At 42.2% G+C, this 25,146-nt stretch overlaps 1 protein-coding gene across 1 annotated transcript in view; it reads right to left on the reverse strand.

The window, feature by feature from the left end:
* The window catches only part of LOC124612728 (myosin-IIIb-like), a 261,346-nt gene that overhangs the window by 166,808 nt on the left and 69,392 nt on the right, over positions 1-25,146 (reverse strand). Inside the window, 1 exon segment of the mRNA XM_047141099.1 lies at positions 22,730-22,787. The gene's annotated coding sequence lies outside the window, so the exon portion shown is untranslated.

A 25,146-nucleotide genomic window follows, 5' to 3' on the forward strand; every position in this document is an offset into this window, starting at 1 on the left:
GAGATTCTTCCAAATGTAATCACTGCTGATGAAACTTGACTACATCATTTTGATTGAGAGCAAACAGCAAAGCTCAGTGTGGAAATCTCCATCACCAACGCCCAAAAAAGCAATAGTGGTTGTTTCTGCTAGGAAAGTTACGGTCATCTCATTCTTTGATATTCATGGAATGGTTTATCAGCATGTTGTACGTGAACACACATACTACAGAGATGTTCTGAAAACATTGCAAGTCCATATCAGGCGCAAAAGACCACATTTCCGTGAAGAAGGCTGGATGCTGCACCACGATAACGTGCGGTCGCATATTGCCAATGTTGTTGCTGAAGATCTTGCAAAAATCAACGTGAAATGCGTCCCTCATCCTCCCTATAGTCCGGATTTAGCCCCATGTGACTTTTCTCTGTTCCCTGACACGAAGAAAAGCCTTCGTGGGAGGCATTATCAATCATCAAAAGCAGTGGTGAAGGCTGTAGAGGCGATTTTGAAGGACCTCTCAAAAACTGGTTTCCAGCATGTATGTGAAGACTGGCAAAAACGCTGGGACAAGTGTACCGCATTCATGGTAGACTACTTTGAGAAGGGCCATCAACATTATGACGATAAGTAAAGGTATGTTGTCAAAAAAAATTGTGATCATTCTTTATTGAACATTCCTCGTAAAATATCGTACGAAGACGAAGTTGAACAGATTGAGAAATATCTGTGACACAATTAACAGAACTTTTGAGCTTAAAACACGGCAAGAACCAAGGCTGAAATTTTATAAAACAGTCGCATTGGCAATAGTGTTACATGGAAATGAATCGTGGGTATTGAAAAAACTAACACAAGTAACAGAAACGAGATTTCTTACAGTGGCGAAATGAAGATACTCGAATGGCGTTGGAAATTTGGAACTTTAAAGAAAAGCTTGATGAAACAGAAAGAAAATGGAAAGAATATCTACAAAAAATGGATCCTCACGCCAAATGAAGAACTTTAAACCAAAACGGAAAGAGATCTTGGCAGGCTGAGAAAAATGCGTTAACCGTAAGAGGACACAGTTGGTCTAATACGGAAACGAGATGGTGTTCGACGATTGGAAACCAACGCCGCGCTGTGTCGTCTGCGGCTCCGTAACTCCACGCACGCGCCTTTGACGACCGCAGCAGCAACTCGAAACCCAGGGAATTGTCGCGAACTCTGGATTGGCGTCCTTGACAGAGCAGCTGTGCAGCAATTACGGCGCAGGCGAGTTGTACCCCTGCGGCTGCCTTTGACGCGGAACTCCGTGCTCTAACGCTAGTGTGACAATTCCGTCGCCCTTACAACATAGATACAAAGGCCGTTCTTGGATTTCTCGGTTAATTCGGACCAGTAGTCTACCGAGACTTAGTTCGTTATAGGTGGATCTCGAGCTCAGTTTTCAGAAAGTAGGCCGAAGAAAACTATCGTAACCTTGGTTAACGCACTACACAGTTTTTTCTCCTTTTCTTTACTACATGATAGTTAACTGGTTTTACTCATACGGTGATCGGTTTCCATAGTGATCTTCACAATCTGTGCAGTAAAAAAATGAAACTAAGCGAAACTAGCAATGAAAGTATCATGTCCATTATGGCTGCATAAGACCTTAAGTAGAATCCCACGTATTTTACCACTACTTCAAGATACGTAATGTTGATGGGTGTTTTTTTGTATTATTCGCATGTTCTAGACGCATAGTCCAGTGTCTTGTTGCGTTTTTCCTTTGATTTTCCTTACCGCTGGCGTATTTATGAGTCTATTGACTGAAATTATTTATTTTTGGACAGCTGAGTCAGTAAAGTACTCGTTCTCGAAAGGCAAAAGTCCCGAATTCGAATCCCGGACCTGCACAATTATATAACCTGCAAGGCAGATTCAAATCAGCACACATTCAGATTCAGAGTGAAATCTCTCAATCTATTCGAAGGAATGTTCCCTAAACAGTTCACTTTTGGAAACCCTTTCATAATCCGAATCACTGAAATGTATTGAGCACACATGTACTTTTTCAACTGAAAGCGAATCTGCACGTTTACAAACATTTATCTATTTTCGTTTCGTTTCATTGTTTTTAGAAAATAGATGAAATTTATAACTGCTGTGGTTAGTACAACTGCTGCTCGCACAGGAAACAGTTATTTTTCACTTAAAAACTTAGTCTAAAATATCCCTCAATACATTGATAATTACTGCGTAACTCTGTGCTTATAGGCTAGACGCTAATGAAAATTCACACTGCCATAAACTATCTTGTTTTCAGAAAGATATTTTTCACTCTGCAGCGTAGTGTTCGCTGATATTAAACTTCCTGGCAGATTAAAACTGTGTGCTGGACCGAGACTCGAACACGGGACCTTCGCCTTTCGCGGGAAAGTGCTCTACCATCTGAGCTACCTAAGGAAGTTTCATATCAGCACACACTCCGCTGCAGAGTGAAAATCTCATTCTGGAAACATCCCCTAGGCTGTGGCTAAGCCATGTCTGCGCAATATCCTTTCTTTCAGGAGTGCTAGTTCTGCAAGGTTCGCAGGAGACCTTCTGTAAAGTTTGGAAGGTAGGAGACGAGGTACTGGCCGAAGTAAAGCTGTGAGGACGGGGCGTTAATCGCGCTTAGTTAGCTCACATGACGCCGCCACGGTAGCTCAGCGTGTTCGGTCAGAGGGTATAGCTACCCTCTGTAATAAAAAAACTGAGTGAAGGGATCAACGAATAACCTGAACGCATGTCATTGGACGTCCGCCACGAACAAATTAACGGAACAAGATAGAACAAAATGAGATTTCAAAAAATGGTAGAGCACTTGCCCGCGAAAGGTAAAGGTCCCGAGTTCGAGTCTCGGTCCGGCACACAGTTTTAATCTACCAGGAAGTTTCAACCTGGTTCCCGTTTGTAATCCCAGTTACAACATAATCCGTTACAGCAATTGCGGACTGCTGGGCGCTGGTTGGCTTCACTCTGACGTCAGTGGCGCCGCTTGCTACTGCGCATACACCTCACGATCCCTACCGCGTATTCTACAATCCGTGGCTCAAACTTTTACTCTGTAGACCTCGTGCACCTACAAATTCTGGTGTACATGAAGTGTACCTACTTCTGCCTTATGGACCAGAGCGACATTAGTCGCTTAAAGTACAGGACGCCGCTGAGATTGCGAGGAGACATCCGCCGGCAGTGGCCGTGGATCAGAAGGAACCACTAAACCGATAAATCTGCTCTGTAGGAATCAACATGGATTCCGGAAACAGCGATCGTGTGAGACCCAACTCGCTTTATTTGTTCATGAGACCAAGAAAATATTAGATACAGGCTCCCAGGTAGATGCTATTTTCCTCGACTTCCGGAAGGCGTTCGATACAGTTCCGCACTGTCGCCTGATAAACAAAGTAAGAGCGATCGGAATATCAGACCAGCTGTGTGGCTGGATTGAAGAGTTTTTAGCAAACAGAACACAGCATGTTGTTCTCCATGGAGAGACGTCTACAGACGTTAAAGTAACCTCTGGCGTGCCACAGGGGAGTGTTATGGGACTGTTGCTTTTCACAATATATATAAATGACCTAGTAGATAGTGTCGGAAGTTCCATGCGGCTTTTCGCGGATGATGCTGTAGTACACAGAGAAGTTGCAGCATTAGAAAATTGCAGCGAAATGCAGGAAGATCTGCAGCGGATAGGCACTTGGTGCAGGGATTGGCAACTGACCCTTAAGGGGATACGGAATCGGATTTTGGGTTAAAAAATCGAATTTTTTTTTATTGGCGTATTATATTCTGCCATGTTTCCTCTTTAAAATGACGTATCATACATAGCTCTACTACAATTATAACTATTTTATTTTTATATATTTGTGAGATCGGGTATTGCGCTTTAGTTATACACGTCTCTCGTGGCTGACCATGAACTTTTTGGCAGTACCTTTAAAGTGACATGAATTCAAATATCCCGGTTTCCAGCGACTATTTATACACTAGTTGCCCGAAAATGTTTCTCTCTGGTTTCCTCAAGTTACTCTTTGACTTTGTGGCGGGACTGTTTTGTAAACAGTGTGATATAAGAAAGTAGTTGTTGTTGAGTTATTTCGTATTTAGTGCTTCATTTTTCGCAGTGAAAATGCCTAGAGCTAATGCAAAAGTATTTAAAAAGCGTGTGAACTGGCAAAAGAAAAGAAATAATGATTCATTAGCAAAGCAAAGCAGTTCATCATCATCACTGTTGGAAAATGTGAATCCACTTATTACTGATTTGCCGAACGAACTTACACCAAATGAAAACAGTGCTTCTCATAAAAAACTAAGAGATTTGGAAGAGAAATATAATTTACTTGATAGAGGGAATGAAGTTTTTGAACTCATTGATACGAATATATTGTGTGAAGCTCTTGAAAACAGTTTGTGCTGCAAAAAATGTCATGGAAACGTTTCTCTGAAAGTAGAATCCCATGTTGGCCTGGCTGCCCAGTTTAATTTAATATGCAGTGTTTGTAAATACAGCTGTAAGTTTCCAAGTTCGGTTTCAGTAATTGTAAATAATGGATACAAGAAAACTGAACTTTATAGTGTAAATATTAGGTTAGTTTATGGATTGCGAGCAATTGGTAAGGGCAAAGCAGCTGGTGATATGCTATGTGGTGTTCTAAATCTTCCAAGTGCACCTTCAAAGTTTGAAGCTTACAATTATGTACTAGGATCTGCAGTTGAAGATGTAGCACAGAAGTCAATGCAGGTTGCTGTGGAAGAAGCAGTGGAAGAAAATGACGGCAGTCGTGACCTCACAGTGGCGTTTGATGGCACGTGGCAGAAAAGGGGCCACACCTCCAACAATGGTGTTGTAACAGCAACTAGTGTTGATACTGGCAAGATTATTGATGTTGCAATAATGTCTAAATACTGTAGGTGCACAGGCAGGCTGAAAAATGAACACAGTGATGACTGTATTGCTAATTATTATGGTAGTAGTGGTGGCATGGAGGTTGCTGGGGTGAAGTAAATTTTTCATCGCTCTTCACAGTGGTATAATGTTCGCTATGTCAAATATCTGGGAGATGGTGACTCTAAAGCATTCAAAGAAGTTTTGGAAAGCAAACCATATGGGAACAGTGTAAATATAAGCAAACTTGAATGTATAGGACATGTGCAGAAGAGAATGGGTGCCAGGCTGAGAAGGTTAAAATCAGTTATGAAAGGGAAAAAACTAGATGATGGGAAAACCTTGGATGGCAGAGGAAGATTGACTGATTCCATAATAGACCACATTCAGAACTGCTATGGCCTTGCAATCAGGCAAAATACAGGCAATCTTGAAGAAATGAGGAGAGCTATATGGGCTTCATATTTCCACACCGCATCCACGGATGAGCATCCATAACATGGTTTGTGCCCCAAAGGTGAAAACAGCTGGTGTAAATACAATAGGGGACTAACAACAGGAGAGAAATACATTCACCACCACAGTCTACCATCAGCCATCATGGCAGAAATAAAGCCCATTTTCAGAGATCTGGCTGACAGAAGTCTTCTGATGAAATGTCTTCACGGAAAAACGCAGAACCCCAACGAGTGCTTGAATAGTGTGATATGGCATCGTCTCCCAAAAACAGTGTTTGTCGGAATTAATACACTACATTTTGGTGTGTATGATGCTGTGGCAACCTTCAATCTTGGAAATATAACTAAATGCCAGGTCCTTCAAAAGTTGGGTATGTGTGTTGGTTCCCGTACGGTACGTGCTATGTTCTTTTTAGATCAGCACAGACTAAGGCATGCTGATAATATAATCAAGACATTAGTGAAAAAAGCAAGTCAGGTGCAGAGGGGTGCCAAAAGAAGACTTGAAGATGATTATGAAGACTGTGAAGGGGGTATTAGCTACGGATCAGGAATGTTTTAATCTTCTTTCTCCGTTTCCCGTAAGTTTACTTTTTACTTCATCTAGGAACATTATCTCAGGTACTGGTCAACCTAGAAGTCTGAAATTTTTATGCCGTAGTGACATGGGTCCCTATTACATACTGAAACAACGATTTTTTAATTACTTGATTTACAAATGACTTAGGGGTGATAGTCTAGTAAAAAGCGATGGAAAAAATTTACTTAAAAATAAATGTACAATATCTCTGTAAGAAAATACTTTGACAATAAACTGTTGTTTCAGTATTGTTGTAACATATGAATGCACATACAGTAAAATTTTTACCTCTCTGTCTCCAGTAGTTTGTGAGAAAATGTTCCCTATAGTAGGCATATATTAACATTGCGGGGATAGGTGATTCCGTATCCCCTTAACGTAGACAAATGTAATGTATTGCGAATACATAGAAAGAAGGATCCTTTATTGTATGGTTATATGATAGCGGAACAAACACTGGTAGCAGTTACTTCTGTAAAATATCTGGGAGTGTGCGTGCGGAACGATTTGAAGTGGAACGATCATATACTATTAATTGTTGATAAGGCGGGTGCCAGGTTGAGATTCATTGGGAGAGTCCTTAGAAAATGTAGTCCATCAACAAAGGAGGTGGCTTACAAAACACTCGTTCGACCTACACTTGAGTATTGCTCATCAGTGTGGGATCCGTACCAGGTCGGGTTGACGGAGGAGACAGGGAAGATCCAAAGAAGAGCGGCGCGTTTCGTCACAGGTTTATCTGGTAAGCGTGATAGCGTTACGGAGATGTTTAGCAAACTCAAGTGGCAGACTCTGCAAGAGAGGCGCTCTGCATTGCGGTGTAGCTTGCTGTCCAGGTTTCGAGACGGTGCGTTTCTGGATGAGGTATGGTATATATTGCTTCCCCCTGCTTATACCTCCCGAGGAGATCACGAATGTAAAATTAGAGAGATTAGAGCGCGCACGGAGGCTTTCCGGCAGTCGTTCTTCCCGCGAACCATACGCGACTGGAACAGGAAAGGGAGGTAATGGCAGTGGCACGTAAAGTGCCCTCCGCCACACACCGTTGGGTGGCTTGCGGAGTATAAATGTAGATGTAAATGTAAAACGAGTAAGGTAACAGGTTGCCGCTGCAGGAGCTTCTCCTGCCGCAGTTCCCAGGCAGCCCAATTAAGGTCGGTGGGCGGGCAGCCAGAGCCGGCGGTAAGATCGCTCTCCCAGCACATGTGTACGGAGAGAGCAGTAGCGAGCGGCCCCGTTGTCCTGGATCAGGTTTCCTGCTCGGGTCACATCTGAACCGGAAGGGCTGCTCCCGCCAGGAGATCCGAGTGATAAAGTTAATGTCGTCTCCGGTGGAACACCGCGTCGCCGACGGGATATCAAACCAGGATGTTCCTTTTTTTCTGTGTGCGACAATGCTTCATATGGCAAGTGTATCTTCGTAAAAACAGACATACTGTCCGATGGGGTACCGCAATCACTGGTTATGCAATGTTACTTATAATCCGTCTTGATTGCAAAAATGTTTATTCACATGACCGGTTTCGGTTCCTCGAGAACCATCTTCAGATATGACAAGGAGACGGCACGAGCGTGGGGTCGGGGATTTGTCCGAAATTTTGTGTGGTGAAAGAGGGTCCCTAACACCTCACGTGGTTAAAATATTAGGATGCACTACCCGGAAAATCCCGGGAAAAATCGATCCGAAGTTTCTTAGGTGCCTTATGAGTGTAAAATGTTAGTCCATTGGCGAGCTGCCGTCTGGCCTAGATGTTTAGGACTCTGACTCTTACGCCAGAGGTCTCGGGTTCTATTCCTCCTCTGGCACTTTTTTCTTCTGTTTCATTTTCTTTTTTTATTCCACCAATTATTCAGAAAGTTTCCCAAACCTACATCATCTTTAACAAATTAGTTACATTATTGAATAAAAATTATTTTTTTTTGTCCAACAACACAGTTCATGGCGGTGGGTTTTCCATTTTTCATTGCAAAGTATGTAAGGAGAATCATTGGGTTTTTAGTCAGAATAACAAATTCGATTGGGAAACATTCATTTTTTATACATATAATAATTATAATCAAGAACCGCAGTGGTAATTATCGTAAAAACAAACAAAGCAATAATTTTCGCGACATCTTGTGCAACATATAAAAGCGGATATTTTACAATCACAGGCCGTTTGCAATAAATCTGTACAAAAACATGCCCCATTAACATTTACGAAAATGTTTTGAGTTTCTGATAATTTTGAGGCAAACCAGGCATATTGACTCATGTCTCGGAATATTGGTGACGATAACTGATGGTGAATTATAAAATGAATTTTTATACAGTCTTCCCGGGAATTAATTTCACGATTCTCCTGTAACAATGCGTTGCAATTTTGCAAGCAACAGAAGGAAAATAAAAGCGCCGGAAGAGGAATCGAACCCGAGACCTCTGGCGTAAGAATCCGAGCCCTAAACATCTAGGCCAGACGGCGGCTCGGCACTGGACTAACATTTTACACCTAAGAAACTTTTGATCGATTTTTCCCGAGATCTTCCGGGTAGTGCGTACTAATATTTTAACCACGTGAGGTGTTAGAGGTCCTCTTTCACCACACAAAGTTTCGGACAAATCCCCGAGTTCTCCTTGTGAGACGACAGTGATACTAATTTACTATTTCACAAATGAAAACCTTTTTCATCCTATCCGATCAACATCATATGTACCAGAACGTACCTGCAATAACGGTTACAGGAGTAACCCGTCCACACACAGCAAACTTCACATGCTGCGTCACATTAAATTGGTTGGCAGAATGCACGTCATTTATATTAATTATAAAACTATTACCGACAGGTGGCGTCTGGTACATTTTTTACATTACATATGCACATACTGTATTAAGTAGATTTTTCTAATTTACTTTTATCTCTAAAAATAATTAATATCTGTAATTGTCAAGGTTAAAATCTATACTTGTCAGCCGGCCGCTGTGGCCGAGCGATTCTAGGCGCTTCAGTCCGGAACCGCGCGACTGCTACGGTCGCAGGTTCGAATCCTGTCTCGGGCATGGATGTGTGTGATGTCCTTAGGTTACTTAGGTTTAAGTAGTTCTAAGTTCTAGTGGACTGATGACCTCAGATGTTAAGTCCCATAGTACTCGGAGCCATTTGAACGATTTTTGTACTTGTCAAAACTAAAATACACAATAAAATTATCATTTTTGTCCTTTCAGATCTGAAGATGGTTCTAGACGAACCTAAACGGTCATGTGAATAAACTTTTTTGCAATCAAGACGGATAATAAGTAACACTGCAAGTGTATCTGTTTTCCTTTTCTTCCACCAATGAAGGAGCCCGCCACGGCTTTCCCTAGGGCAAATCTTTTCATCTCATACTAGTACTTACATCCAACATCCTCAGTTATTTGTTGGGTATATAAAAGAAATGACTATCAGTTTGGCTTTAGGAAAGGCGAAGGCACCAGAGAGGCAGTTCTGACGTTTCGGTTAGTAATGGAAGCAAGTCTGAAGAAAAATCAAAACTGGTCCATAGGATTTACCGACCGGGGAAAAGCGTTCGACAATGTCAAATGCCGCTAAATGTATGAAATACTGAGAAAAATGGGAGTAAGCCGTAGGGAAAGACTGATATTTTGCAATATGTACATGAAACAAGAGAAAGCAATAAGAGTGGAAGGTCAAGAACGAAATGCTCGGATTAAAAAGGGTGTGAGACAGGGATGTATTCTATCGCCCCTACAGTTCCAGCCATATCTCGAAGAAGCACTAACAGATAAAATAAATATGCAAGACTGAGATTAAAATTCAATGATAAGATTCGCTGATGACGTTGCTATCCTGAGTGAAAGTGAAGAAGAATTACAGGAACTGCTCAATGAAATGAACAGTGTGCTGAATACAGAATATGGACTGACAGTATATCCAAGAAAGACGAAAACAATGAGATGCAGTAGAAATGAGAACAGTGAGAAACTTAACGGGCATTCCTGACCAAGAGAAGTCTCCTAATATCAAATATCGGCCTTAATTTGAGGAAGAAATTTCTCACAACGTACGTTTGGAGCACAGAATTGTATAGTTATGAAATATGGACTGTGGGAAAATTGGAACAGAAGAGAATCGAAGCTTTTGAAATGTGGTGTTACAGAATCATGTTGAAAATTAGGTGGGCTGATAACACAGGCCAACAATGGGAAAACTTTTTTGCTGAAAATACCTTATTCTTATTATATTTTAATAAAGTGTATATCCCACCATTTCTTCACAATTTATTAAATTAAGCGATTTTTTAAAGAATTTAGCGGCTTTTATATAGTTAAAATAATTTAAAAAGGAGGTGTAATGAATGTAGATGACGTTGGTGGCACTGCTGAAAAATGATTAAAAAACAATAAAGTAACGTTACAGACCATGTGAAAAACCTTTATCTATCATACTTTGGATCTAAATTTGGTAATCAATATAAATCTTGGGCGCCGCATAAGGTATGTTATGTGTGTATTGAAGATCTGAGAAAATGGTCCAAAAAGGAGAAAAAAGCCTTTAGATTTGTTGTTCCTATGATATGGAGGGAGCCAAGAAATCATTCCGATGATTGCTACTTTTGCAGTGTTGATATTGCTGGTTATAATTCGAAAAACAAGAAGGTTATAAGCTACCCTAACCTTCCGTCCGCCATCCGATCAATAGGGCATGATGTAGATTTGCCGGTTCCTGAACCACCAGATGATTTAAACTCTATTCCAACAGAAGTATTTTCTGATGTACAATCTGATTTACATGAACCAGATGACGATGAATTCCATCGTAATACAGATAGTCTAGAGCCCAAATTGTTTACTCAGACCGATCTTAACAATTAGGTTAGGGATCTGGGCTTAACGAAAGAAAAAGCTGAATTGCTTGGCGCTAGATTAAAAGAAAGAACTTATTGGCAGTTGGAACCAGCATATACATGTATAGAAAGAGAGAGCAGCAATTTTCCAAGCTTTTTCAACACGAAGGTGATTTAGTGTAAGACATTTAGAGTCTGATGAGTGAGTTTGGTATTGAATACAAAAAGGAAGACTGGAGGCTGTTTATTGAGTCATCCAAAACTAGTTTAAAGGCTGTTTTATTACACAACGGTAACATGTATGCATCTATACCTGTTGGACATTCTGTACATATGAAAGAAAGCTATGAAAACCTAGAAATAGTCCTAAATAAAATAGGCTATTCTGCTATGGTTGGATGATATGTGGCAATCTAACAGTAACATGCATGCTCCTTGGTCAGCAAGGAGGCTTTACCAAATTTCCATGTTTCTTGTGTGAACGAGGCAGCAGGGCTAGGATCAACACTGGTGCAGAAAGAACTAGCCTGTGAGGGAGTCTTTAAAACTTGGTGAGAAGAACATTCTACGCAAAAACTTTGTAGACTCAAAAAAACGTACTCCTATCACCTGTACATATTAAGTAGAATCGGGAAGAATAGAAAAAGAGTGACGCCAAAAACGTCGCAACACCAAGGAAGAGTTGTGCGACAAACTAAAGTAGGTTGGTGTTTCAACGTCTGAAATATGATGTCTATTCAACTTTCGCGCCATTTGTATAAGAGTGACGCTAGTACCGCCACAATGACCATAAAAGACAGCTTTGCTTTAAATACACTGTGTAACGGTAGTAAGCCTCAGTTACGTTGGAAGTGGTGAGTTGATGTTAGCCAAGAATGCCTTTAAGGCGACAAAGACGCCATTATCAACACCTCACTGAGTTTGAGCAAGGGCCACGTAACAGGGCTACGAGGAGCTGAATATTCCTTCTGTGATACTGCAGAAAGACTTGGCAGGAATGTAGCCAGTGTACACGATTGCTGGCAACGGTGGTCACAAGAAGACCGTGCTCCGGATGGCCACGTGACACTACCAAGAGGAAAAAGACCATCGGCGTATGGCTCTGGGGCATCCTACTGCATCTGCAGCAGCAGCAATTTGAGCAGTGATACAGTGACAAACCGGTTACTTCAAGTGCATCGCTGAGCCAGATGCCAAGTACCGTGCATTCCACTGACTCCAAACCACCCCCGTTTGCGACTTCATTGGTGTCGAACGATAGATCATTGGAAGGCAGGATGAAGGTGTGTTGTGTTCTCTGATGAAAGCTAGTTCTGCCTCGGTGCCAGTGATGGCTGTGTACTGGTTAGGAGGAGGCAAGTTGAGGACCTGCAACTGACCTGTCTGCGTACTTGGGATACTGACTACTCCTGGAGCTATCGACAGGAGCTATCGACAGGAGCTATCGACAGGAGCTATCGACAGGAGCTATCGACAGGAGCTATCGACAGGAGCTATCGACAGGAGCTATCGACAGGAGCTATCGACAGGAGCTATCGACAGGAGCTATCGACAGGAGCGGTCGACAGGAGCTATCGACAGCAGCCGTCGACAGCAGCTGTCGACAGCAGCTATCGACAGCAGCTATCGACTGGAGCTATCGACTGGAGCTATCGACTGGAGCTATCGACTGGAGCTATCGACTGGAGTGCGATTTCGTAAGACAGCAGAAACACTCTGGTGGCTGTCCCTTGCACCCTGACTGTAAATTTTATGTCAATCTGGTGATCCGACCTGTTCTGCTGCCATTCACGAGCAGTATTCTAGAGGGTGCTTTCCAACAGGATAATGCTCGCTCCCATACCGCTGTTGTAACACAATACGCTCTACAGAGTGTCAACATGTTGCCTTGGCCTGCTTGATCACCATAACTATCTCCAATCGTGCACATATGTGATATCATACAACGACAACTCCAGCGACATCCACAAATGGCATTAATCGTCCCTGTGCTGACCGACCAAGAGCAACAGGCATGGAACTCCATCCCGCAAACTGACATTCGACATATGTACAACACAATGCATAAAAGTTTGCATGCTTGCATTCAACATTCTTGTGGTTACATCGTTTAATAAAGTACCGCCGGCGAGTGTGGCGGAGCGGTTCTAGGCGCTTTAGTCCGGAACCGTGCGACGGCTACGGTCGCAGGTTTTAATCCTGCCTCGTGCATGGATGTGTGTACTGTCCTTAGGTTAGTTAGGTTTAAATAGTTCTAAGTTCTAGGGGACTGATGACCTCAGATGTTAAGTCCCATAGTGCTCAGAGCCATTTGAACCAATAATGTACCAGAATTTCACATTTTTGGTGTTCTTATTTTTTTCCGTCAGTGTATGTGGAAAACACTGACAAGAAGAAGAGACAAGATGATAGAAAATGTGTTAAGGTAATAACTTCAAAAATAAATGGTTCAAATGGCCCTGAGCATTATGCGACTTAACTTCTCAGGTCATCAGTCGCCTAGAATTTAGAACTAATTAAACCTAATTAACCTAAGGACATCACACACATCCATGCCCGTGGCATGATTTGAACCTGCGAACGTAGCGGTCGCTGTAATAACTTCCACGGTTGTAGAGGCGCGGCAGCATGCCATGGTTCTGGAGGATGGGAAGGAGAATGATGTGCTGGGATCCCTTTCGCGAGTCTTATGCCGCCAATCACATAGTGTTGAAATCGCTCTGAGCACTACGGGACTTAACATCTGAGGTCATCAGTCCCCTAGAACTTAGAACTACTTATACCTAACCATCCTAAGGACAGGACACACATCCATGCCCGAGGCAGGATTCGAACCTGCGACCGTAGCAGCAGCGCGGTTCCGGACTGAAGCCCCTAGAAGCGCTCGGCCACAACGACCGGCTCACAGAGTGTAATAGGTGTTTCAGTTTAATTTTTGAATATACAAGAGAGGAATTTAAGGAAGTGAAACAGTTTCTTCACAAAATTTGTACTAGTCTTGCAGCTGTTCTGCTTTCCAGAACCACTCTACTGGTCTCTCTCTGATGGCGGCGAGTTGTGGGAGGAGAGAGGGGTTGGGCGTCGCCCTCCGGCAGTGGCGCGGTGTGGAAACACGGCTACTAGAACAAATACTGAGGTCCGGTGGCCCTGATACGTAACGAGGCTCATTTGCAGGCACTTAGCGGGTTTCCGCGCGGCGCGCACGGGAAGAGCGCCCCCTGATATGCATCAGCTACTGGCGACCGGCCGCCACCTGACGCCGCTGGTGCCTTCTCGTATGTGGCCGCTCTTCCTCCCGCATACATCTGCTCGGCCGCCTCAGCGCTTTCCTGCTGCCCCCTACGAACACTGGCAATCTTCAGATTACGTTCTCCGCAAAGCGAGAGAAACCGATTTATTACTATCTCAATTGTTGTTGTTGTTATCGTCTTCAGTCCTCAGACTGGTTTGATGATGCTACTCTATCCTGTGCAAGCTTCATCATCTCCAAGTACTTACTGCAACCTACATCCTTCTGAATCTGCTTAGTGTATGCATCTCTTGGTCTCCCTCTACGATTTTTACCCTCCACGCTGCCCTCCAATGCTACATTTCTGATCCCTTGATGCCTCAGAACATGTCCTACCAACCGATCCCTTCTTCTGGTCAAGTTGTGCCACAAACTCCTCTTCTCCCCAATCCTATTCAATACGTCGTCATTAGTTATGTGATCTACCCATCTAATCTTCAGCATTCTTCTGTAGCACCACATTTCGAAAGCTTCTATTCACTTCTTGTCCAAACTATTTATCGTCCACGTTTCACTTCCATACATGGCTACACTCCATACAAGTACTTTCAGAAACGACTTCCTGACACTTAAATCAATACTCAATGTTAACAAATTTCTCTTCTTCAGAAACGCATTCCTTGCCATTGCCAGTCTACATTTTATATCCTCTCTATTTCGACCATCATCAGTTATTTTGCTCCCCAAATAGCAAAACTCCTTTACTACTTTAAGTGTCTCATTTCCTAATTAATTCCCTCAGCATCACCCGATTTAATTCGACTACATTCCATTATCCTCGTTTTGCTTTTGTTGATGTTCATCTTATACCCTCCTTTCAAAGACACTGTCCATTCCGTTCAACTGCTCTTCCAAGTCCTTTGCTGCCTCTGACAGAATTACAATGTCATCGGCGAACCTCAAAGCTTTTATTTCTTCTTCATGGATTTTAATACCTACTCCGAATTTTTCTTTTATTTCCTTCACTGCTTGCTCAATATACAGATTGAATAACATCGGGGATTGGCTACAGCCCTGTCTCACTCCCTACCCAACCACTGCTTTCCTTTCATGTCCCTCGACTCGTATAACTGCCATCTGGTTTCTGTACAAATTGCAAATAACCTCTCGCTCCCTGTATTTTACCCCTGCCACCTTCAGAATTTGAAAGAGAGTATTCCAATCAACATTGTCGAAAGCTTGCTCTAAGTCTACAAATGCTAGAAACGTAGGTTTGCCTTTCCTTAATCTTTCTTCTAGGATAAGTCGTAGGGTCAGTATTGCCTCACGTGTTCCAACATTTCTACGGAATCCGAACTGATCTTCCCCGAGGTCGGCTTCTACCAGTTTTTCCATTCGTCTGTAAAGAATTCGCGTTAGTATTTTGCAGCCGTGGCTTATTAAACTGATAGTTCGGTAATTTTCACATCTGTCAACACCTGCTTTCTTTGGGATTGGAATTATTATATTCTTCTTGAAGTCTGAGGGAATTTCGCCTGTCTGATACATCTTGCTCACCAGATGAAGAGTTTTGTGAGGACTGGCTCTCCGAAGGCCGTCAGTGGTTCTAATGGAATGCTGTCTACTCCCGGGGCCTTGTTTCGACTCAGGTCTTTCAGTGCTCAGTCAAACTCTTCACACAGTATCCTATCTCCCATTTCATCTTATTTTACCTCCGGAATATTTTACCGAAGAGGACGCCATCATCATTTAACCATACAGTAAAGTTGCATGCCCTCGGGAAAAATTACGGCTGTAGTTTCCCCTTGCTTTCACACGTTCGCAGTACCAGCACAGCAAGGTCGTTTTGGTTAGTGTTACAAGGCCAGATCAGTCAATCATCCAGATTGTTGCCCCTGGAACTACTGAAAAGGCTGCTGCCCCTCTTCAGGAACCACACGTTTGTCTGGCCTCCCAACAGATACCCCTCCGTTGTGGTTGCACCTACGGTACGGCCATCTGTATCGCTGAGGCACGGAAGCCTCCGCACCAACGGCAAGGTCCATGGTTCAATTACTTGGCATCAAATCCGTGCCGGTTTTATTCAGCTGTATTGAGTCATTCCAGTAACAACGTTAATTTCGCCGAACACATTGTAGACTTGGTGTGCTAAGACTCTAGAAGTTTGGTGGGAAGTAAATGAGAGATTATGCGTGTCGCAGTTTTCCCTGCAAGCAAGGAGAAACGATCTCACCTGCTAATCTACTGTACCCTGGACCGTGGAAACTTAAGACTAAATTGCCTACAGCAGGGAATTCTTTTGCACAGGTTCAGATACACTGGGGTGAAGAAAGTCATGGTATACCTCCTAATATCGTGGCGTAGTGCAGCAACTCGATGTGCATGTACTCAACAAGTGCCCTCCAATAATATTGTGCCATTCATTCTCTGTATACGTCCGTAATTACGAAAGTGTTCCCGATGCAGTATTTTGTACACTTACTGAACCATGAATTATCTCCCACACATTTTCGATGGGATTCATGTCTGGCGACGTGGGTGCTAAATCATTCGCTCGAATTGTCCAGGATGTTCTTCGAACCAATTGCAAATAACTGTGGCCCGGTGACATGGCGCATTGTCATCCATAAAGATTGCATCGTTGTTTGGGAAGGTGAAGTTAGTCAATGGCTGCGAATGGTCTCTAAGTAGCCGAATTTAACCATTTCAAGACAATGATCCGTTCAGTTGGACCAAGGACCCAGTCCATTCCACGTAAACATGTCCCACACCATGACTGAGCCACCACCAGCTTCCACAATGCTCTGTTGACAACTTGGATCCATGGCTTTGTGGCTTCCGCCCCACACTTTAAACCTGCCATCAGCTCTTACTAACTGAAATCGGGCCTCATCTGACCAGGCCATGGTTCTCAGGTCGTCTAGGGTCTAGGACAGGCGCTGCAGGCAATGTCGTGCTGTTAGCAAAGGCACTTGCGTCGGTGACTGCTGCCGTAGCTCACTGACACCGAATTTCGCCGCACCGTGCTAATGGATACGTTTGTCTTAAAAGGAGGTCTACCGGCCACCGTTTGTCGTACGTCTCACATGACTTTTGCGATTATCGGCTACTGCGTTGTCAGTCATGAGAGGTAAAGTCTGAAATTGATATTCTCGGTACACTCGTGACACTGGCGGTCTCTGAATATTGAATGTCGTAACGATTTCCAAAATGGAATGTCCCATGTATCTAGCACCACCAACCACCATTCCGCATGCAAGGTCTGTTGATTCCCGTCGTGCGGCCATAATAACGTCGGAAACCTATTCACATGAATCACCTGAATACAAATGACAGCTCCACGAATGCACCAGTCTTTTATACCTTGTGTACACGATACTACCGCCATCCGTGTACGTCCATATCGCTATCTCTGTGTAAATGCCTTGATCAGCGACGAGAACGGCAGGAAACTAGAGAGCACTAATACAGAACTGCAATTAAGTGCGTTATATTGTTGATAAAAACAAACAGATGGGAGGCAGTCTTGTCACGATGAGTGGGACGTAGCCACATCACAATATTCTAGGCTATCTGGCGAGGAGCCGGCTGCTTTATGTGAGGCTAAATTTACGTAAAACAGATATACGGGGGTGTCCCAGAAATGTTGCTACGAACCTTTAGGAGAGGTGGGACATATCGTAAGTTTTTAAAGAGACTTGACAGGAAGACTACTGAGACTTCATGTGCTCTATACGTCTGAGAAAAGTCTTCTGGTTAAAAGGTGCATTACATAATTAATTTATGTGTTCAATTCATGTACCTTATGATGAGACTATACAGTCTTTAAATCGACTGAACATTAATTGGACGTGGCTATACATTAAGACACACACACAAAAAAGGCGCACCACGAAGGAATTATCCGAATGGGACGAAATCACCAGATGTGATGTAAGTGTTCAGACAAACAAATGATTACAATTTCAGAAAAACTGAATGATTTGTTCGAGAGAGAGAGAGCTTCACAAACTTAGCGAGTCAATAAAGCGCTGGTCAACCTCTGGCCATCAGGCAAGCAGTTATTCGGCTTGGCACTGGCAGTTGTTCCGGGGCAAATCTTAGCTAATTCTGTCCAATTCGCCAGTTAGATCATCAAAATCCCGAGACGGTTGGAGGGACCTGCCCATAATGCTCCAGACGTTCTCACTTCGTGAGAGATCTGGCGATCTTGCTGGTCAAGGTAGGGTTTGGCGAGCACGAAGACAAGCAGTAGAAAATCTCCCTGTGTGTGGACGGGCACCTCAGAAATTTAAGCCCAGCATGGCTTACCATGAAGGGCAAGAAAATGGGTCGTAGAATAACGTCGACGTAACGTTGTGCTGTAAGCACTCAGCGCATGACAGCCAAAGCGGTTCAACTGTGTGAAAAGAAATGGCATCCCACACCATCGCTCCCGGTCGTCGGGCCGTATCACGGGGGACGGTCAGATTGGTATCTCTTCGCTGTCTGGGGCACCTCCAGACACATGCATCAATAACAGTAAAATTAAGACATATATATCACATATGCTTGACTGTCATATAAAATAAACGAGGTCCTCGCTAAGGCCGTGTAGTCCCAAAAGGTGTCTACCGGCCGCCGTGTCATCTTCTACCTTCCATCATCATCATCATCATCATCATGTGGTATGGATGCGCATGCGGTCAGGACACTGCTCTCCCGACCGTACTGCGAACTTTCTAGCTCGCAATAGACTACAAATTGAATCATTATTTACTTCGCAAGAATAAATTAACTGAATGACAACGCAAGACAACAGTGAAATGTAATGGCTACTACGCTACTGAATGTCTGTATAGTATTGTTACTATTATTATTATTATTTCTTTCTTGTCTCAGATGTTATGTCTGGTTCAAAATGGAAGGTGACGCGGACCTTGATCAAGCGTGACTTCCTTTTAACTGTACGGTATATGTTACATTGCATTTAGGAACTTTCGGGTAATTTAACATGTATCAATAATTACAGATTTCTGTAGTTGTATATATACGTTTGGATGTAGCTGTATTGCATTGATGTACTGGTGGATATTGTGTGGTATGACTCCTGTAGTTGATAGTATAATTGGTATAATGTCAACTTTATCCTGATGCCACATTTCCTCGACTTCCTCAGCCAGTTGGACGTATTTTTCGATTTTTCTCCTGTTTTCTTTTGTATATTTGTTGTATTGGGTATGGATATTTCGATTAGTTGTGTTAATTTCTTCTTTTTATTGGTGAGTATGATGTCAGGTTTGTTATGTGGTGTTGTTTTATCTGTTATAATGGTTCTGTTCCAGTATAATTTGTATTCATCGTTCTCCAGTACATTTTGTGGTGCATACTTGTACGTGACAACATGTTGTTTTATACGTTTATGTTGTAAGGCAAGCTGTTGATGTATTATTTTTGCTACATTGTCATGTCTTCTGGGGTATTCTGTATTTGCTAGTATTGTACATCCGCTTGTGGTGTGATCTACTTTTTCTATTTCTTGTCTGCAAAGTCTGCATTTATCTGTTGTGGTATTGGGATCTTTAATAATATGCTTGCTGTAATATGTAGTGTTTATTGTTTGATCCTGTGTTGCAATCATGAATCCTTCCGTCTCACTGTATATATTGCCTTTTCTTAGCCATGTGTTGGATGCGTCTTGATCGATGTGTGGCTGTGTTAGATGATATGGGTGCTTGCCATGTAGTGTTTTCTTTTTCCAATTTACTTTCTTCGTATCTGTTGATGTTATGTGATCTAAAGGGCTGTAGAAGTGGTTATGAAATTGTAGTGGTGTAGCCGATGTATTTATATGAGTGATTGCTTTGTGTATTTTGCTAGTTTCTGCTCGTTCTATAAAGAATTTTCTTAAATTGTCTACCTGTCCATAATGTAGGTTTTTTATGTCGGTAAATCCCCTTCCTCCTTCCTTTCTGCTTAATGTGAATCTTTCAGTTGCTGAATGTATGTGATGTATTCTAAATTTGTGGCATTGCGATCGTGTAAGTGTATTGAGTGCTTCTAGGTCTGTGTTACTCCATGTCACTACTCCAAATGAGTAGGTCAGTATTGGTATAGCATAAGTATTTATAGCTTTTGTCTTGTTTCTTGCTGTCAATTCTGTTTTCAGTATTTTTGTTAGTCTTTGTCTATATTTTTCTTTTAGTTCTTCTTTATCATTTGTATTATCTATTCCTATTTTTTGTCTGTATCCTAGATATTTATAGGCATCTGTTTTTTCCATCGCTTCTATGCAGTCGCTGTGGTTATCCAATACGTAATCTTCTTGTTTAGTGTGTTTTCCCTTGTCTATGCTATTTTTCTTACATTTGTCTGTTCCAAAACCATACTTACATCATTGCTGAATCCTTCTGTTATCTTTAGTAATTGGTTGAGTTGTTGATTTGTTGCTGCCAGTAATCTTAGATCATCCATGTATAGCAAATGTGTGATTTTGTGTGGGTATGTTCCAGTAATATTGTATCCATAATTTGTATTATTTAGCATGTTGGATAGTGGGTTCAGAGCAAGGCAGAACCAGAAAGGACTTAATGAGTCTCCTTGGTATATTCCACGCTTAATCTGTATTGGCTGTGATGTGATGTTATTTGAATTTGTTTGGATATTAAGTGTGGTTTTCCAATTTTTCATTACTATGTTTAGGAACTGTATCAATTTAGGATCTACTTTGTATATTTCCAATATTTGTTAACCATGAGTGGGGTACACTATCAAAAGCTTTTTGGTAATCAATGTATGCATAGTGTAGCGACCTTTGTTTAGTTTTAGCTTGATATGTCACCTCTGCATCTATTATCAGTTGCTCTTTACATCCTCGTGCTCCATGCTGTGTTTTTGTTCTTCATTTATAATTTTGTTCTGTGTTGTATGTGTCATTAATTTCTGTGTAATTACTGAAGTTCATATTTTGTATATTGTTGGTAGGTATGTTATGGGGCGATATTTAGCTGGGTTTGCTGTGTCTGCTTGATCTTTAGGTTTCAGATAAGTTATTCCATGTGTAAGTGTATCAGGGAATGTGTATGGGTCTGCAATGTAACTGTTAAATAATTTAGTTAGATGTGAATGTGTTGAGGTGAATTTATTTAGCCAGAAATTTGCTATGTTATCTTTTCCAGGGGCTTTCCAATTGTGAGTAGAATTAATTGCTTGGGTGACTTCATGTTGCAAAATTATCACTTCAGGCATTTGTGGTATCATCTTGTATTTATCTGTTTCTGCTTGTATCCACTGTGCATGCCTGTTATGTTGTACCGGGCTTATTATTATTATTATTATTATTATTGTTGTTGTTGTTGTACATGATCAGACAAAAAGCATAGGCAGCCTGTAGTTTTGCAACTTCCGCATTTTTAGAAGTTAAGAATCTACCAATCAAGTGATTTAGTGCACACATTTTAACTTGGTTGATTTTAAATTAGGGGGGAGGGGGGCGGTAGTGTCGCTAGGAACAGGAGTTGTGCAGAGGAAGCATGTTTGGGAACTAGTGTCTACCGCCATTGTGGACAGTTAGCTTTCAAAAAAAAAAGGTTCAAACGGCTCTGATCACTATGGGACTTAACATCTGAGGTCATCAGTCCCCTAGAACTTAGAACTACTTAAACCTAACTAACCTAAGGACATCACACAACACCCAGTCATCACGAGGCAGAGAAAATCCCTGACCCCGCCGGGAATCGAACCCGGGAACCCGGGCGCTGGAAGCGAGAACGCTACCGCACGAGCACGACCTGCGGACGTTAGCTTTCATTTCTGAGAAACAGTTGGAGACGCACTCTCCATGCACGGAGAACATCATCATTCTACACCTAATAGGTTGTTAGAAATAAGTAGTAACATTTGTCTCATTAACTCATTAGTTCGCGGTTTAATGAAACCACCTGAAAATATCATTTACCTTTAGTCATTTAAAAACTTTTCAAAGAAAATTATTTTTCACTCTGCAGTTTAGTTTGCTGCTGCTGCTGCTGATGATGATCGGAGGAGAGGGGGGGGTGGGGGTGGGGGGGGGGGGGGTGGAAGTGGTAACTAATATTAGATCACTCAGGCGTAATGGTCTCAGAAAGGTTGGGAATCACTGCCTTAGGCACTCTGCAATGTGTCTTGCCTGTAACCCAGTCTTATGCCCCGCGTGGAAGGGAATGGGCTGAAGTAAAAAAAAAAAAACTTTCTCGGCTTAGAGATACTCGTTCTTAAGGTTTTCTTGTTGAAATTCACTATTAGTTACTGGCGTAGGTAGCATGCGAAGGCTGGTAGACCCTGTTAATTCGTTGAAATCTTGTCGTGCCAGGGCCGGCGAATTCAATAGAAGGACGCCTAGTGCATCAGGGAAGCGCCAGCCAACATTTTGTCTCTAAAACAAAAACACACACACACACACACACACACACACACACACACACACACACGCGCGCGCGCGCGCGCGCGCGCGCTAGACTGCAGTGATTTAGGAACTGAACATTGTAATCTGATTGTATTTAAAGCTCTTTGGTCACTACTGCTGAAGAATCTGTAATTTCCAAAAATATAATAATGATGAAACATAGTTAAACATTTAGGTGCCGGGATATATCCTCGTCGTGATCATCAATGATGAACCGAAAAAAGTGGCCAAGAATGACAATCAGCGATCAGGATCCAAAAGAACTTACTGTAGACATTACAAAATGCTAGGGCAAAAATACAAATTGGCGCAAAAGAAGATATATGAAATTAATGTACTTACTCTACTCCTTCAGCTAAGAGTCAGTCTGCGATTCAGATGTAAATGAACGTGGCATTCCCTGCAAAAATAAATACGTATCAGTTAAGGCAGAGGCATATTACAAATGTAGACCAGCTTTACACTAAGAGAACATCCACAAAATTTCAGTGAAAATATCATCGATAATCATCACTACTAAATAAAATAATGACATTCAACCAGTTGTGGGATGTCTGTGCGAATTAGCTGTTGGACTAGATTATTCTACTTTTATCCCCTTTTCACCCAGGAGGGGAGGGCGCCTCAAGGCATCGACTTCTCGAGACAATGAAAATGTTCCGATTGATGATGGGTCAAGCATCACGCGCAACTCACGTGTATTTGTCGGTTGACTTCGTCGGGCTTCCTATTTTGATTTAAGCACCAGATACGCGACGATTTCAACACCTTCAACAAAATCCAAACGAGAGGATATACCTAAACAAGAGAATATATCTCCACTAAAATTTCTGAACTGTAACGACTACATTCAGTCTCCTGATGTAAGAGCACTAGAAACTCGAATGCAAACAACACACAGTGGTGGAGCTTTGTGATGTTAAAACTGTGCCAAACAGCCTCTCGAACTTGGACCTTTATCCTCCGGGGACAACACTTCAAGAGGCTGACAAGTGAGACAACCAGGCGTGCCTAGGAAGGGGATGGAGGGGGTGGGGGCGGGGGGGGGGGGGGGAAGAGAGAGAATTGGCTACCTTGGCTTAACCACAACAAACGCTTTACTTCTGGAACGACTCTTCTACTGTGTGGTACCGTGTTAATTGCTACGAAATTTACACGTACTAAAGATATTAAAACTTTGAAGGCAAGTTATTTAGAACTGTGAAGAGGCCCAACGAGACAAAACAAGACGTTAGCCAGTCGAAACAGATCTCCATAACAAACGTTTCAAAATTCGAGATGGATGATGTATTTTCAGCCAGTCTGTAAGAGTAAAATATGTCGTTGTCATTTGCTCTTTATAAATGCTGTTTACATTTGCTGCCCAAAAAACAAATTCTGAATATACAGAAAGCATGAAAGGACAAAGTTCACCTGATTTTCTGTATGTGAAATAACACAACATGAACAAAAAATAGGTAATGCGGGAAGATATGAAAATGACTTTTATACATACACACTCTACAATCCAAATTGTTCACACCATTTCACTGTCACAGGAGCCGACAAAAATATAATACGTCATGAGCAAATGGCTTTTTGTGGGCAGCAAGCTGCTTCAACCGTCTGACCAGTATGACTGTTTTCTACCAATTATTTATGACGCATATGAAGGTAGAAAGTTATAAGCGCGCATGCTGTTTGATCTCATCTAGGACTCTGACACAGACCACAGGGCAGGAGCAATTTCCCGCTTGTTGCACTGTGTTAACGTTGGACGCGCTTGAGTTTTCGAAAGGCGGAACGCAAGCGCTGTGATTGGCTCCTCTGTTTACTGCAGAGGTCTTGTTAGCCAGGCCGTAACAGGAGCGAGGACGTTATGACTTAACCGCCTGTAGCTACAGTTGCTCAGTCGGGAGCTGGCGGCGTTTGCAGACAACATCCATGCCTAGTGCTACCAGGACAGAATCTGTTCCACATCCGCTCTTATGCGGCGCTAAAGCAGGGACACTAGACTATCAGTTTTCGGCCGACGCAAGACGAATAAAAACAAACCACAGTCTATGAAAAGCGAAATTTGTCAGTTCTATGAAAACCATTGTTGAAACTTCCTGGCAGATTAAAACTGTGTGCCGGACCGAGACTCGAACTCGGGAACTTTGACTTTTGCGGGCAAGTGCTCTACCAACTGAGCTACCCAAGCACGACTCACTCCCCGTCCTCACACCTTTAATTCCGCCAGTACCTCGTCTCCTAACTTAAAACCATTGTTGTTAGTTAATCCGGTGAATGGTGCTATAAAATTCCTACAAATTCTGAAATATCTTTGTACTACAGAAGTATCTAAACTAAATAAATTATTTTTCTTAAATAGAGATTTGTCAGCGGAAACCCGAGCAGCTGTAACAAGCCATACATATTTATTTTGATACAGTGAAAACAAAGCTTTCTCTTAGACAAAACTTTATTAAACCATTATACAGAGTAAAATTCACATTTGCCCCGGAGAATTTTTAGAAAGGATTTTCCTTGATTAACATTTCATAGTGGATGACTAGAAAACAACAGTAACGTTTTCGTTTGTGACTTTGATGTACAGAGCGTCTTACAATGAATCAAAACTTGTTTACTGTATGATGCGAACAGTATACAGTTTTAATTGTTATGAGCCCTCTTCACTTACAGTAAACATTAGAAAGAGATTTCAGTTGCAGTTTCAATTTTCTATTTATTTCTATTGCTTACTATATGGCCTAGTTAAATTTCGCCATAGAGTTGTT

This window comes from Schistocerca americana, chromosome 4 (assembly GCF_021461395.2).
Source record: "Schistocerca americana isolate TAMUIC-IGC-003095 chromosome 4, iqSchAmer2.1, whole genome shotgun sequence".
NCBI classification, from domain to species: Eukaryota; Metazoa; Arthropoda; class Insecta; order Orthoptera; family Acrididae; genus Schistocerca; species Schistocerca americana.